We start from the raw sequence: 13,041 nt of genomic DNA, 5'->3' as shown, positions 1-13,041 counted from the left end.
AACAAAATTTTACAGTGCTCCAGCGGAGGTCTGATTAACAACCTGTATACTGACTGGCAGAAGTGCTTCTCTACTTTTATATTCCTTCTCCATTTGAAATGAAGGACAACATTCCATTTGCCTTTGTAATTACTGGCTCTATCTACATGCTAGATACATCAGGTTGCCTAAAAAGGGAGCTTCGAGAGCGTTAGTCCATTGTACGTGGCCTATCAGCGGCTATAACCGGCGCACCAATCGTAAGTTAAATAGCAGGGAAGGTTCAGGCATAAAAGGGAGACACTGCCTAGCGGAGCGGTCATCGACGGAGTGGTCTGAGGCAGAGTGGTAGGGCTTCGGCGATAAGGGGTTGAGGCGAGGTAGGTTACCTGTGAGGAATAGAAACAGGAAGTATGTCTGTGAGGCCGGTGTTCTGTACTGGGTGTCAGATGTGGGGAGTCCAGGGGACCCCCAGCCTCCCGGACGGCCACATCTGCATCAGGTGCCTGGAGCTGCAGCTCCTTTGGGAACTGGAGATGCAGCTCGATGACCTTCGTCTGGTCAGGGAAAGTGAGGAGGTGATTGAGAGGGGCTATAGTCAAGTAGTCACACCGGGGTCTCGGGAGACAGGTAAGTGGGTAACAGGAGAGGGAAGGGCAAGAGTCAGGTACTAGTGAGTACCCCTGTGGATGTCTCCCTTAACAATAAGTACTCCTGTTTGAGTACGGGGGGAGGAATCGGCTTACTTGGGGGAAGCAACAGTGGCCACGCCTCTGGCACAGTGTCTGGCCCTGCAGCTCAGAAGGGTAGGAAAAGGAAGAAGGCAGCAATAATAGGGAACTCTATAGTTAGGGGGTCAGACAGGCAATATTGTAGACGCAGGAAAGAAACGCAGATGGTAGTTTGCTTGCCAGGTGCCAAGGTCCGTGATGTTTCTGATCGCGTCCACGATATCCTGAAGTGGGAAGCCAGAGGTCGTGGTACGTACTGGAACCAACGACATAGGTAGGAAAAGGGAGGATGTCCTGAAAACAGACTACAGGGAGTTAGAAAATTGAGCAGCAGCACTTCAAAAGGTAGCAATCTCAGGATTACTGCCTGTGCCATGCGACGGTGAGTATAGGAATAGAGTGAGGTGGAGGATGAATGCGTGGCTGAGGGACTGGAGCGGGGGAAGGGACTCAGATTTCAGAAGAGTTTAAACTAGAATTGCTGGGGAATGGGAACTGAACTGAAGAGACGGAGGAAGGGGCGGTGAGAAAGCTTGGAGACGGTGCAAGAGGGAGCATAGGCAGATTGATAGGAAGGGGTACGCTCAGACCGATGGTTTGAGATGTGTCTGTTCTAATACAAGAAGCATCAGGAACAAAGCGGATGAGTTTGGAGCGTAGATCAGTACTTGGAGCTATGATGTTGTGGCCATTACAGAGACTTGGATGGCTCAGGGGCAGGAGTGGTTACTTGGAGTGCCAGGCTTTAGATGTTTCAGAAAGGACAGGGAGGAAGGCAGAGGTGGTGGCGTATCAGAGATAGTGTCACGGCTGCAGAAAAGAAGAAAGTCATGGAGGAATTGTCTACTGAGTCTCTATGGATGGAAGTTAAAAACAGGAAGGGGTCAATAACTCTACTGGGTGTTTTTTTTTCCAAATATATAGACCACCCAATAGTAACAGGGATATTTGCTGTTTGCTGTTGTGTGCCCATGAGATGGCTTTCCAGAGATCATACCCGGACCTCTTGTCCTTTAACATCTGCCGGACGATGCTGAGGATGTTCTACGAGTCTGTGGTGGCCAATGCTATCATGTTTGCTGTTGTGTGCTGGGGCAGCAGGCTGAGGGTAGCAGACACCAACAGAATCAACAAACTCATTCATAAGGCCAGTGATGTTGTGGGGATGGAACTGGACTCTCTCACGGTGGTGTCTGAAAAGAGGATGCTGTCCAAGTTGCATGCTGTCCATCTTGGTCAATGTCTCCCATCCACTACATAATGTACTGGATGGGCACAGGAGTACATTCAGCCAGAGACTCATTCCACCGAGATGCAACACTGAGCATCATAGGAAGTCATTCCTGCCTGTGGCCATCAAACTTTACAACTCCTTCCTTGGAGGGTCAGACACCCTGAGCCAATAGGCTGGTCCTGGACTTATTTCATAATTTACTGGCATAAATTACATATTACTATTTAACTATTTATGGTTCTATTACTACTTATTATTTATGGTGCAACTGTAATGAAAACCAATTTCCCCCGGGATCAATAAAGTATGACTATGATCATTACTATTTAATTTATGGTTTTATTTCTATTTAATTATGGTGCAACTGTAACGAAAACCAATTTCCCTCGGGATCAATAAAGTATGACTATGACTATATCGAGAAGCAGATGGGGAGACAGATTCTGGAAAGGTGTAATAATAGGGTTGTCATGGTGGGAGATTTTAATTTCCCAAGTATTGATTGGCATTTCCCTAGAGCAAGGGGTTTTGTTAGGTGTTTTCAGGAATGTTTCCTGACACAATATGTAGACAAGCCTACAAGAGGAGAGGCTGTACTTGATCTGGTATTGGGAAATGAATCTGGTCAGGTGTCAGGTCTCTCAGTAGGAGAGCATTTTGGAAATAGTGATCACAATTCTATCTCTTTTACCATAGCATTGGAGAGGGATAGGAACAGACAAGTTAGCAAAGTGTTTAATTGGAATAAAGGGAAACATGAAGCTATCAGGCAGGAACTTGGAAACAAATTGGTAACAGATGTTCTCAGGGAAACGTACAGCAAAAATGTGGGAAGTGTTCAGGGGACATTTGTGTGGTGTTCTGCATAGGTACGTTCCAATGAGACAGGGAACAGGATGGTAGGGTACAGGAAACATGGTGTACAAGGGCTGTTCAAAATCTAGTAAAGAAGAAAACCTTACGAAAAGTTCAAAAAACTAGGTAATGATAGAGATCTAGAAGATTATAAGGCTAGTAGAGTTTAAGAATGAAATTAGAAGAGCCAGAACAGGCCATGAGAAGGCCTTGGCAAGCAGGTTTAAAGAAAGCCCCAAGGCATTTTACAAATATATGAAGAACAAGAGGATAAGACGTGAGAGAATAGGACCAATCAAGTGTGACAGTGGAAAAGTGTGTATGGAACCGGAGGAGACAGCAAAGGTACTTACTGAGTACTCTGCTTCAGTATTCACTGTGGAAAAGGATCTTGGCGATTGTAGGGATGACTTACAGTAGATTGAAAAGCTTGAGCATACAGACATTAAGAAAGGGGATGTGTTGGAGCTTTTGGAAAGCATCAAGTTGGATAAGTCTCCAGGACCGGACAAGATGTACCCCAGGCTACAATGGGAGGCGAAGGACGAGATCACTGAACCTCTGGCAATGATCTTTCCATTATCAATGGGGATGGGAGAGATTCCAGAGGATTGGAGGGTTGCAGATGTTGTTCCCTTATTCAAGAAAGGGAGTAGAGATGGCCCAGAAAATTATAGACCAGTGAGCCTTACTTCAGTGGTTGGTAAGTTGATGGAAAAGATCCTGAGAGGCAGGATTTATGAACATTTGGGGAGGCATAATGATTAGATATAGTCAGCATGGCTTTGTCAAAGGCAGGTCATGCCTTACAAGCCTGATTGAATTTTTTGAGGATGTAACTAAACACAGTGATAAAGGTAGAGTAATAGATGTAGTGTATATGGATTTCAGCAAGGCTTATTGAGAAAGTAAGGAGGCATAAGATCCAAAGGGACATTGCTTTATGGATCCAGAATTGGCTTGCCCACAGAAGGCAAAGACTAGCTGTAGATGAGTCATATTCTGCATGGAGGTCGGCGACCAATGGTGTGTCTCAGGGATCTGTTCTGGAACCCCTTCTCTTTGTGATTTTTATAAATGACCTGGATGAGGAAGTGGAGGAATGGGTTAGTAAATCTGCTGATGACTCAAAGGCTGGGGGTGTTGTGGATAGTGTGGAGGACTGTCAAAGGTTAGAGCAGGACATCGATTGGATGCAAAACTGGGCTGAGCAGATGGAGTTGAACCCAGATAAGTGTGAGGTGGTTCATTTTGGTAGGTCAAATATGATGGCAGAATATAGACTCTTGGCAGTGTGGAGGATCAGAGGGATCTTGGGGTCTGAGTCCATAGGACACTCAAAGCTGCTGCACAGGTTGACTCTGTGGTTAAGGCGTACAGAGCATTGGTCTTCATCAACTGTGGGATTGAGTTCAAGAGCTGAGAGGTAATGACACACAGATATATAGGACCCTGGTCAGACCCCACTTGGAATGCTGTGCTCAGTTCTGGTCACCTTACTACAGGAAGGATGTGGAAACTATGGAAAGGATGCAGAGGAGATTTATAAGGATGTTGCCTGGATTGGGGAGCATGCCTTATGAGAATAGGTTGAGTGAACTTGGCCTTTTCTCCTTGGAGTGGTGGAAGATGAGAGGTGGCCTGATAGAGGTGTACAAGTTGACGAGAGGCATTGATCATGTGGATAGTCAGAGGCTTTTTCCCAGGGCAGAAATGGCTAACACAAGAGGGCACAGTTTTAAGGTGCTTGGAAGTAGGCACAGAGGAGATGTTGGGGGTTAAGCTGATTTTTTTTTAAAAATGCAGAGAGTGGTGAATGCATGGAATGGGCTGCCGGCAACAGTGGAGGTAGATACAACAGGGTCTTTTAAGAGACTCCTGGATAGGTACATGGAGCTTAGAAAAACAGAGGGCTATGGGAAACCCTAGATAACTTCTAAAGCAAGTACATGTTCGGCACAGCATTGTGTTTCTATTCACAAATGCTCCCAAAGCCCTCTGTAACATAACTTTCTGTATTGTCTCTCCACTTGAACATTGACCTTAACTTTACCGGATGGAGAATAAAAGAGGCTAATTAAGACTGTATTTTAAAGGTTTAAAACAAAAACCTGGGGCTCAGCAGCAAATTCACTGAGAAAATGCAATCTATAAGTGCTGCATTGGTGAAAATTAAGCAACTTCAGTGCTAAGCAGGAATCACTGCCTTTTCTGATATGCATTTTCCGGCATTCACACGTACATCTTAAAAGCAGCAAAGGCAAGTGGCCCAAAACTCAGATGATATCCAAGATGCAAGATTTTCGTAGTTTTAAGTTTTCACTCACTTTCATGATTTGATTTAAATCAACTCAAAACTTGTTTGTGACTACTGGTATTTTAGGACAATAGATTTAAGAAAGTTGCATCCAATACAAATAATTAAGACAATAACAGATGGTTTCCCAAAATCTCAATGACCCCCCTCCCAAGTGGTTGTGGTCATTTTTGCCTTCTCTCTGGCCCATAATTTTATACACATTTGCCATTGAATGTACAAGGCTGACTTGTCTTATCCCAGCTTATTTAAAACAAAAACAAATATTTTTTCCATAGTCTGCACCTTTTGCAGATTGAGCTAGTTCTATGCATCTGAGCTAGTCATTGAAAGGGGCTCTCACACCAATCTAGCATTCTGTCATCAACCTCATTTGCTTCAATAATAATAGTCCTTTGAATATCTCAACACTCCTCTGTTCTCTCCATCTCTATTAGTATTCTGCCAATTTACATTTTCAAAATTGACATCTTCCTGACTTTGAGCACTGTGCCTACAGCCTTGAGGAGGGCAGTTCTAGTCCTAAACCAAGGAATGACATGCTGGCTAAGTGAATTCAAGTTCTTATTGATTAAAATAAAAGCCAAAAACTGAAGATGGAGAATAAAAACAGAAAAATGCTGGAAATGCTCACTAAGTCAGGCTGCATCTGTAGGGAGAAACAATGCTTCAGATTGACAACTTCCATCGACCTTGAGTACTTCCAGCATTTCATTTTCACTAAAGTGACAAGGTTTAAATACAAGTTTAAAAATGTAACCATTTTAAATAGTATCATCACATAAAGGTTGGATATACCAAATAGTTTCCAAGTCATAACCAACATTGTGTACCAGTTAAGAATTGTACTGGTATTTTTCCCTGCAACTTTTTCCAGTGTCACAATTTCTGTGGAGAAAGTCACAGTAAGAATATTGTTGTAATACTAAAAGCCTTCCTTTTAATTAATAAAATACCCTTGTTAAAATTTTCAATCATAAATTTTCCAGCATTTTAGATCTGAAAATTTACATTTTAATTTGTGTTATACAGACATAGCGTCAGGTTTTAAAAACTGAAATGAAAGGACAGAGTCAGAAGTGTTGGAAGGACAAAGCCTGGCTTACAGAACTGGAGGGCTCTGCCTGACCTGCTGAGTCTCTCCAGAACTTTGTGCATGCTGCTCTGGATTTCCAGCCTCTGCAGAATCTCTCACGTTTATGTAGAGGATAGAAACATAGAAACATAGAAAATAGGTGCAGGAGTAGGCCATTCGGCCCTTCGAGCCTGCACCGCCATTCAGTATGATCATGGCTTATCATCCAACTCAGAATCCTGTACCAGCCATCCCCCCCCATACCCCCTGATCCCTTTAGCCACAAGAGCCATATCTAACTCCCTCTTAAATATTGCCAATGAACTGACCTCAACTGTTTCCTGTGGCAGAGAATTCCACAGATTCACCACTCTCTGTGTGAAGAAGTTTTTCCTAATCTCAGTCCTAAAAGGCTTCCCCTTTATCCTCAAACTGTGACCCCTCGTTCTGGACTTCTCCAACATCAGGAACAATCTTCCTGCATCCAGCCTGCCCAATCCCTTTAGGATTTTATATGTTTCAATAAGATCCCCCCTCAATCTTCTAAATTCCAACGAGTATAAGCCTAGTTCATCCAGTCTTGCATCATATGAAAGTCCTGCCATCCCAGGAATCAATCTGGTAAACCTTCTTTGTACTCCCTCTATGGCAAGGATGTCTTTCCTCAGATTAGGGGACCAAAACTGCACACAATACTTCAGGTGTGGTCTCACCAAGGCCTTGTACAACTGCAGTAGTACCTCCCTGCTCCTGTACTCGAATCCTCTTGCTATGAATGCCAGCATACCATTCACCTTTTTCCACTGCCTGCTGTACCTGCATGCCCACTTTCAATGACTAGTGTATAATGACACCCAGGTCTCGTTGCACCTCCCCTTTTCCTAATCGGCCACCATTCAGATAATAATCTGTTTTTCTGTTTTTGCCACCAAAGTGGATAACCTCACATTTATCCACATTAAATTGCATCTGCCATGAATTTGCCCACTTACCTAACCTATCCAAGTCACCCTGCATCCTCTTAGCATCCTCCTCACAACTAACACTGCCGCCCAGCTTCGTGTCATCCGCAAACTTTGAGATGCTGCATTTAATTCCCTCATCTAAGTCATTAATATATATTGTAAACTGGCGTCCCAGCACTGAGCCTTGCAGTACCCCCCGAATCACTGCCTGCCATTCTGAAAAGGTCCCATTTATTCCCACTCTTTGCTTCCTGTCTGCCAACCAATCCTCTATCCACATCAATACCTTACCCCCAATACCGTGTGCTTTAAGTTTGCACACTAATCTCCTATGTGGGACTTTGTCAAAAGCCTTTTGAAAATCCAAATATACCACATCCACTGGTTCTCCACTATCCACTCTACTAGTTACATCCTCGAAAAATTCTATGAGATTCGTCAGACATGATTTTCCTTTCACAAATCCATGTTGACTTTGTCCGATGATTTCACCGCTTTCCAAATGTGCTGTTATCACATCTTTGATAACTGACTCTAACATTTTCCCCACCACTGATGTCAGGCTAACTGGTCTATAATTCCCCGGTTTCTCTCTCCCTCCTTTTTTAAAAAGTGGGGTTACATTAGCCACCCTCCAATCCTTAGGAACTAGTCCAGAATCTAAAGAGTTTTGAAAAATTATCACTAATGCATCCACTATTTCTTGGGCTACTTCCTTAAGCACTCTAGGATGCAGACCATCTGGCCCTGGGGATTTATCTGCCTTCAATCCCTTCAATTTACCTAACACCACTTCCCTACTAACATGTATTTCGCTCAGTTCCTCCATCTCACTGGACCCTCTGTCCCCTACTATTTCTGGAAGATTATTTATGCCCTCCTTAGTGAAGACAGAACCAAAGTAATTATTCAATTGGTCTGCCATGTCATTGCTCCCCATAATCAATTCACCTGTTTCTGTCTGTAGGGGACCTACATTTGTCTTTACTAGTCTTTTCCTTTTTACATATCTATAAAAGCTTTTACAGTCCATTTTTATGTTCCCTGTCAGTTTTCTCTCATAATCTTTTTTCCCCTTCCTAATTAAGCCCTTTGTCCTCCTCTGCTGAACTCTGAATTTCTCCCAGTCCTCAGGTGAGCCACTTTCTCTGGCTAATTTGTATGCTTCTTCTTTGGAATTGATACTATCCCTAATTTCTCTTGTCAGCCACGGGTGCACTACCTTCCTTGATTTATTCTTTTGCCAAACTGGGATGAACAATTGTTGTAGTTCATCCATGCAACCTTTAAATGCTTGCCATTGCATATCCACCGTCAATCCTTTAAGTGTCATTTGCCAGTCTATCTTAGCTAATTCACGTCTCATACCTTCAAAGTTACCCTTCTTTAAGTTCAGAACCTTTGTTTCTGAATTAACTATGTCACTCTCCATCTTAATAAAGAGTTCCACCAATTTATGGTCACTCTTACCCAAGGGGCCTCTCGTGACAAGATTGCTAATTAACCCTTCATCATTGCTCAATACCCAGTCTAGAATAGCCTGCTCTCTAGTTGGTTCCTCAATATGTTAGTTCAAAAAACCATCCCGCATACATTCCAAGAAATCCTCTTCCTCAGCACCCTTACCAATTTGGTTCACCCAATCTATATGTAGATTGAAGTCACCCATTATAACTGCTGTTCCTTTATTGCACACATTACTAATTTCCCATTTAATACCATTCCCAACCTCACTACTACTGTTAGGTGGCCCGTACACAACCCCCACCAGCATTTTCTGCCCCTTAGTGTTATGCAGCTCTACCCATATCGATTCCACATCCTCCGGGCTAATGTCCTTCCTTTCTATTGCGTTAATCTCCTCTCTAACCAGCAATGCTACTCCACCTCCTTTTCTTTCATATCTATCTCTCACAAATATTGAATATCCCTGAATGTTGAGCTCCCATCCCTGGTCACCCTGGAGCCATGTCTCTGTGATCCCAACTATATCATATTCATTAACAACAATCTTCACTTTTAATTCATCCACCTTGTTACGAATGCTCCTTGCATTGACACACAAAGCCTTCAGGCTCGCTTTTACAACACTCTTAGCCCTTATACAATTATGTTGAAAAGTGGCCTTTTTTGATTTTTGCCCTGGATTTGCCGGCCTGCCACTTTTACTTTTCACCTTACTACTTTTTGCTTCTACCCTCATTTTACACCCGTCTCTCTGCACTTGTTCCCATTCCCCTGTTGTGAACTAACCTCCTCTCTCCTAGTCTCTTTAACTTGATTCCCACCCCCCAACCATTCTAGTTTAGTCACCTCAGCAGCCCTCGCAAATCTCCCCGCCGGGATATTGGTCCCCCTAGGATTCAAGTGTAACCTGTTCTTTTTGAACAGGTCATACCTGCGCCAAAAGAGGTCCCAATGATCCAAAAACTTGAATCCCTGCCCGCTGCTCCAATCCCTCAGCCACGCATTTATCCTCCACCTCATTGCATTCCTACTCTGTCGCGTGGGACAGGCAGTAATCCCGAGTTTACTACCTTTGCAGTCCTTTTTCTCAACTCCCTATATTCTCCTTTCAGGGCCTCTTTCCTTTTCCTACCTATGTCATTGGTACCTATATGTACCACGACCTCTGGCTCCTCACCCTCCCACTTCAGGATATCTTGGACGCGATCAGAAATACCCCGGACCCTGGCACCAGGGAGGCAAACTACCATCCAGGTCTCTGGACTGCGTCCACAGAATCGCCTATCTGACCCCCTTACTATCGAGTCCCCTATTACAACTGCCCTCCTCTTCCTTTCCCTACCCTTCTGAGCTACAGGGCTGGAGGCACGGCCACTGTCGCTTCCCCCAGGTAAGCTGTCTCCCCCAACAGTACTCAAACAGGAGTACCTATTGTCAAGGGGCACAGCCACCGGGGTACTCTCTATTACCTGACTCTTCCTCTTCCCCCTCCTAACCATGACCCACTTGTCTGCCTCCCATGGCCCCGGTGTGACCACCTGCCTGTAACTCCTCTCTATCAACTCCTCACTCTCCCTGACCAGACGAAGGTCATCGAGCTGCAGCTCCAGTTCCCTAATGCGGTCCCTTAGGAACTGCATCTCGGCGCACCTGGCGCAGATGTGGACGTCTGGGAGGCTTGGAGACTCCAGGGCCTCCCACATCCGGCACCGAGAACAACAAACTGCCCTCACACACATACTTCCCCTCTCCTCAAATAACAACAAAAAATGAATACCAAACCTTCCTCGCCTCGCCTGTTTCCACCTAAGCCCATTGAGCCGAAGCCCTTAAGCCTTCAGTCTGGATCAAGTAACTGAGGTTGTGGATTCAGTAGAAATTAAAATTGACCTGACTATATGAAAGCCAGGGAAGAGGAGCAAAAAACTCAATAACTGCAAGGTAAGGAGAGCAAGATTTAGCAATTGGAAAATCCAGGTTTCTAGAAATTTGAATTTAATTCACTAGGTCTTGATTGAAATTTTCCAAATAGTCCACAACCAGCCAGAAGTTGGCTGGCCACTGAGTACTTAAAGGTGGCAAAGAAATAATACAGAGGCAATGTGGAAATGAAGGCATAGTTAGTGCAGATAATCATTAAGATTAAAGAGAAACACACTCGTCAGCAATGCAGGTAGCGAGCATTCAAATTAATGTTCAAGCAGCGTCAGGAAGTCATTTACTTAGTTCCATCCAGCCACTCTCATTTTCCTCAGCTTCCAGATTCCCAAAGTTTAGAAAATATCATGTGGAATTAACATTTGAAAAAAATACAACCTCATTAAAATAGTTAGATAGGATTGTTTCTGGAAAGCAGTTAAGCTAGTGTCCAACTTGCCTGTGAACTAGGCTTGAAGACAATAAAGCATCTGCTTGTTTTTGCACGGTTAAGCTATTTTGATCTTCAATTTTTTAAAAATGCTGTTTGAAACACAAAATGATCCTCTGTGATTAATTTACTCGTTATTCACTAGGGCTGATGCAAATTAATAGCATATAAATCAAGTTTGGCTACAATGAAATTAAGATTTCTTTGTGCCGTAGGACCTTTCTCAAAATCGAATGTCACTGAACTGAGATATGTGGAAAGATTGCTCAAAATGGGAGACATCTATAATACAAGGTAATCAGAAAAGCCCAATAACACGCAGTTTCACATTCAAATTCAAGAACAAATGAGAACTCAGCTCCATGTACTGAATCATGATGAGACCAAAATTATGGCTCACATTTGTCTGACCAAAGGCAGGTAGAAATGGAAGGAAACTATACCTCTGAAGCACCCTCCCCCCCCCCCCCCAAATTGATGATAGTATTAAAGGACGAGGGGAGAAAGTCTCATTAGGGAGCAAGAAAGCATGATGACAAGTCTTTTGGGAGTCCTATTGTCTTAAATCTTAACAGGGGAACAAGTGTGGTCAAAGTGACCATACCTGCAAAAGCCATTATAGCTATATGGGATGTGGGGGAGATAGAGGGAGTAGAGTGGAGGTGAAGTGAATTACATTTACACAGCAGGAATCAAGAACATTTCAAAGCACTGCAACAGTTGATATCTGACATCCAAAGATAGTTCTCCCAGTGCATTGGAGAGTAACTTTACAGCTGAGCCATAAAGATTAAGCAGCTGCCAATTCCTCCTTTTGTTCTCTTTGCAATTTACAAGACCCTGATGAATTGTCAGATGGAAAATTACAGTTGAGTTCCGAGGTCATACAACCTACCATTTAATAAGTATTTCATCATGGATATTTTGATGCAACCAGTGTGATATGGTACTCTTAAGAAAACCTTCAAAGACAAGGAAGATTGTGAGAAAACAAAACAAGGCACAGAACCAGCTAATCAGCTCTGAAGCAATCTCAAGTCTCATTCCTCTTCTTTCCCCATTGCTCAGCAAATTACATTTCTATTACCACTATGAAGCGCCATGTCCTATACATTGTTAACTACTTCAAGTCCCACATTCAAAGTTTTATGCACTCATGCATAAATCTATCATGCCTAAACCCTGCACATTTTTCTTCTGCCAAAACGCATCACTTCACAAGAGTCAATTTTTTAAAAATTACTTGCTTATTCTGCCAGCATTGTCAGCCTTTTTTCCCCAACTGCAGACCATTGCTTTTCATTGTTGGACACGTCTCAAAGTACCACACAAGTGTAAGTTTTGAAATTTCACTCTGTGCAACCACATCCAATCATTAAATCAAAAAGTACTTCCTGCATTAATCTTAACAAACACTATTTGTTGCATTTCTATTTGAAAAATAACTTCACCCTTTTATTCCAATGACCTTAAATTTTGCCAGCTGACTTGCAATGTAGGGCTTATCTTCTGAAAATCTATACAGACGGCACATACTGTATTCTCTTTATCAATGGGCCAAATGACCGACTTCTGCTCCTTTGTCTTATGGTCTTTTATAACTTAAAATATTCAGATCTTAAATATATTGTACAGATCTGAGTAGGATAGATTGTGTTCCAGAGCTGAAAATTTGCAGAGGGCACCATAAAAATGATTAATTTCTGAAATTTCAGATTTAATCTCTTAGATACATGTTTTACAATGAGAACACAGCAAACATTAACAAGTTTAAGCAATCCAACTGTCTTTTTTTTAAAACATGGATTTACAAATCTAGTCTTTGTATTATTAATAGGTTCAAACATTTTGCCCAGATAATGCAGTTAAATTCAGAATTCCTGTAGTCTGTGATTCCCAGCTGTTCCAGAGAGTACACTGTTTCACAGCCTTCTCCAACATCATGTCCAGAAACACATTAAGTCGTCAACAACCTCAGGTATTTGCATAAAAGTACCATGGAAATGTAGAGTGTGGAATGATTGTGAATTTTTAATGATGTACTATACAT

The sequence above is a fragment of the Mobula birostris genome, chromosome 25 (genome assembly GCF_030028105.1).
Source record: "Mobula birostris isolate sMobBir1 chromosome 25, sMobBir1.hap1, whole genome shotgun sequence".
Taxonomy (NCBI): Eukaryota; Metazoa; Chordata; class Chondrichthyes; order Myliobatiformes; family Myliobatidae; genus Mobula; species Mobula birostris.
This window is presented reverse-complemented; position numbering follows the sequence as displayed.